Source organism: Colletes latitarsis, chromosome 14 (genome assembly GCF_051014445.1).
Source record: "Colletes latitarsis isolate SP2378_abdomen chromosome 14, iyColLati1, whole genome shotgun sequence".
Classification (NCBI taxonomy): Eukaryota; Metazoa; Arthropoda; class Insecta; order Hymenoptera; family Colletidae; genus Colletes; species Colletes latitarsis.
This window is the reverse complement of record NC_135147.1, coordinates 72,501-77,101: the sequence shown is the minus strand read 5'-3', so window position 1 is coordinate 77,101 and position 4,601 is coordinate 72,501.

Below are 4,601 nucleotides of genomic sequence, written 5' to 3'. Positions count from 1 at the left end.
TTTTTTTTTTTATCTCGAAGTTTGAGAGCTTTTTTAATTTTTTCCACAAAAACGAGCACGTGAACGCCAATTTTCGTCTATACGATTCTTATGCAGTTTTATATTGTCTACACGGTCCACTGATCGTTTTATTTTTTTGTCGAATTTTGAGAATTTTTTTTTTTTTTTCTCGAAAACGAGCTCGACGACCTGCACTTTTGACGACGCCATCGTGTTCCCCGGATTTTTTCCTGCAAGATAGCGTGTCTATTTTTTGTCCTACGACGATTTTTGACGCCGGAGCGGTGTTTCGGAGCAGAGCGGACTTAGAAACTTTAGCGCGTCGACCGCCGGAGCGATCGCTCCAGGCTGTTTTTCGTCAATAACTCGAAAACGAGCACGGTAACGCTCATTTTCGCCCGTACGATACTTGTACCGTTTACCGTTGGCTACCTGGTAGATGGTTCTTTTTTTTTTTATCTCGAAGTTTGAGAGCTTTTTTAATTTTTTCCACAAAAACGAGCACGTGAACGCCAATTTTCGTCTATACGATTCTTATGCAGTTTTATATTCTCTACACGGTCCACTGTTCGTTTTATTTTTTTGTCGAATTTTGAGAATTTTTTTTTTTTTTTTCGAAAACGAGCTCGACGACCTGCACTTTTGACGACGCCATCGTGTTCCCCGGATTTTTTCCTGCAAGATAGGGTGGCGATTTTTTGTCCTACGACGATTTTTGACGCCGGAGCGATGATTCGGAGCAGAGCGGACTTAGAAACTTTCGCGCGTCGACCGCCGGACCGATCGCTCCAGGCTGTTTTTCGTCAATAACTCGAAAACGAGCACGGTAACGCTCGTTTTCGCCCGTACGATACTTGTACCGTTTACCGTTGGCTACCTGGCAGATGGTTTGTTTTTTTTTTATCTCGAATTTTGAGAGCTTTTTTAACTTTTTTCTCAAAAACGAGCACGTGAACGCCAATTTTGGTCTATACGATTCTTATGCAGTTTTAGATTCTCTACACGGTCCACTGATCGTTTTATTTTTTTGTCGAGTTTTGAGAATTTTTTTTTTTTTTTCTCGAAAACTAGCTCGACGACCTGCACTTTTGACGACGCCATCGTGTTCCCCGGATTTTTTCCTGCAAGATAGCGTGTCTATTTTTTGTCCTACGACGATTTTTGACGCCGGAGCGGTGTTTCGGAGCAGAGCGGACTTAGAAACTTTCGCGCGTCGACCGCCGGAGCGATCGCTCCAGGCTGTTTTTCGTCAATAACTCGAAAACGAGCACGGTAACGCTCATTTTCGCCCGTACGATACTTGTACCGTTTACCGTTGGCTACCTGGTAGACGGTTTTTTTTTTTTTTATCTCGAAGTTTGAGAGCTTTTTTAATTTTTTCCACAAAAACGAGCACGTGAACGCCAATTTTCGTCTATACGATTCTTATGCAGTTTTATATTGTCTACACGGTCCACTGATCGTTTTATTTTTTTGTCGAATTTTGAGAATTTTTTTTTTTTTTTCTCGAAAACGAGCTCGACGACCTGCACTTTTGACGACGCCATCGTGTTCCCCGGATTTTTTCCTGCAAGATAGCGTGTCTATTTTTTGTCCTACGACGATTTTTGACGCCGGAGCGGTGTTTCGGAGCAGAGCGGACTTAGAAACTTTAGCGCGTCGACCGCCGGAGCGATCGCTCCAGGCTGTTTTTCGTCAATAACTCGAAAACGAGCACGGTAACGCTCATTTTCGCCCGTACGATACTTGTACCGTTTACCGTTGGCTACCTGGTAGATGGTTCTTTTTTTTTTTATCTCGAAGTTTGAGAGCTTTTTTAATTTTTTCCACAAAAACGAGCACGTGAACGCCAATTTTCGTCTATACGATTCTTATGCAGTTTTATATTCTCTACACGGTCCACTGTTCGTTTTATTTTTTTGTCGAATTTTGAGAATTTTTTTTTTTTTTTTCGAAAACGAGCTCGACGACCTGCACTTTTGACGACGCCATCGTGTTCCCCGGATTTTTTCCTGCAAGATAGGGTGGCGATTTTTTGTCCTACGACGATTTTTGACGCCGGAGCGATGATTCGGAGCAGAGCGGACTTAGAAACTTTCGCGCGTCGACCGCCGGACCGATCGCTCCAGGCTGTTTTTCGTCAATAACTCGAAAACGAGCACGGTAACGCTCGTTTTCGCCCGTACGATACTTGTACCGTTTACCGTTGGCTACCTGGCAGATGGTTTGTTTTTTTTTTATCTCGAATTTTGAGAGCTTTTTTAACTTTTTTCTCAAAAACGAGCACGTGAACGCCAATTTTGGTCTATACGATTCTTATGCAGTTTTAGATTCTCTACACGGTCCACTGATCGTTTTATTTTTTTGTCGAGTTTTGAGAATTTTTTTTTTTTTTTCTCGAAAACTAGCTCGACGACCTGCACTTTTGACGACGCCATCGTGTTCCCCGGATTTTTTCCTGCAAGATAGCGTGTCTATTTTTTGTCCTACGACGATTTTTGACGCCGGAGCGGTGTTTCGGAGCAGAGCGGACTTAGAAACTTTCGCGCGTCGACCGCCGGAGCGATCGCTCCAGGCTGTTTTTCGTCAATAACTCGAAAACGAGCACGGTAACGCTCATTTTCGCCCGTACGATACTTGTACCGTTTACCGTTGGCTACCTGGTAGACGGTTTTTTTTTTTTTTATCTCGAAGTTTGAGAGCTTTTTTAATTTTTTCCACAAAAACGAGCACGTGAACGCCAATTTTCGTCTATACGATTCTTATGCAGTTTTATATTGTCTACACGGTCCACTGATCGTTTTATTTTTTTGTCGAATTTTGAGAATTTTTTTTTTTTTTTCTCGAAAACGAGCTCGACGACCTGCACTTTTGACGACGCCATCGTGTTCCCCGGATTTTTTCCTGCAAGATAGCGTGTCTATTTTTTGTCCTACGACGATTTTTGACGCCGGAGCGGTGGTTCGGAGCAGAGCGGACTTAGAAACTTTAGCGCGTCGACCGCCGGAGCGATCGCTCCAGGCTGTTTTTCGTCAATAACTCGAAAACGAGCACGGTAACGCTCATTTTCGCCCGTACGATACTTGTACCGTTTACCGTTGGCTACCTGGTAGATGGTTCTTTTTTTTTTTATCTCGAAGTTTGAGAGCTTTTTTAATTTTTTCCACAAAAACGAGCACGTGAACGCCAATTTTCGTCTATACGATTCTTATGCAGTTTTATATTCTCTACACGGTCCACTGTTCGTTTTATTTTTTTGTCGAATTTTGAGAATTTTTTTTTTTTTTTTCGAAAACGAGCTCGACGACCTGCACTTTTGACGACGCCATCGTGTTCCCCGGATTTTTTCCTGCAAGATAGGGTGGCGATTTTTTGTCCTACGACGATTTTTGACGCCGGAGCGATGATTCGGAGCAGAGCGGACTTAGAAACTTTCGCGCGTCGACCGCCGGACCGATCGCTCCAGGCTGTTTTTCGTCAATAACTCGAAAACGAGCACGGTAACGCTCGTTTTCGCCCGTACGATACTTGTACCGTTTACCGTTGGCTACCTGGCAGATGGTTTGTTTTTTTTTTATCTCGAATTTTGAGAGCTTTTTTAACTTTTTTCTCAAAAACGAGCACGTGAACGCCAATTTTGGTCTATACGATTCTTATGCAGTTTTAGATTCTCTACACGGTCCACTGATCGTTTTATTTTTTTGTCGAGTTTTGAGAATTTTTTTTTTTTTTTCTCGAAAACTAGCTCGACGACCTGCACTTTTGACGACGCCATCGTGTTCCCCGGATTTTTTCCTGCAAGATAGCGTGTCTATTTTTTGTCCTACGACGATTTTTGACGCCGGAGCGGTGTTTCGGAGCAGAGCGGACTTAGAAACTTTCGCGCGTCGACCGCCGGAGCGATCGCTCCAGGCTGTTTTTCGTCAATAACTCGAAAACGAGCACGGTAACGCTCATTTTCGCCCGTACGATACTTGTACCGTTTACCGTTGGCTACCTGGTAGATGGTTTTTTTTTTTTTTATCTCGAAGTTTGAGAGCTTTTTTAATTTTTTCCACAAAAACGAGCACGTGAACGCCAATTTTCGTCTATACGATTCTTATGCAGTTTTATATTCTCTACACGGTCCACTGATCGTTTTATTTTTTTGTCGAATTTTGAGAATTTTTTTTTTTTTTTCTCGAAAACGAGCTCGACGACCTGCACTTTTGACGACGCCATCGTGTTCCCCGGATTTTTTCCTGCAAGATAGCGTGTCGATTTTTTGTCCTAGCTCAATTATTAAGGAAGTTACGGTTTCTTGATTTTTCGGTATGTTCGAACTGGTCTTTTAGGCGGGCGCTCGGTCGCGCGGTGCTTTCGCATCGACCGACGTACCGATCGGCGGCGACGGTTTTTCGTCTATATCTCGAAAACTAGTACGCTAACACATATTTTGACCTATATGATATTTGTTCAGTGTAATTTTTTCTATCTGGTAGGCTGGTTTTTTTTTTTTTATCTCGAATTTTTTGAACGTTTTTGTTTTTTTCTCGAAAACTAGCGCGACGACCGATATTTTTAACTACGGTTTTGAATTCGTCTAATTTTTGCCTACAAGA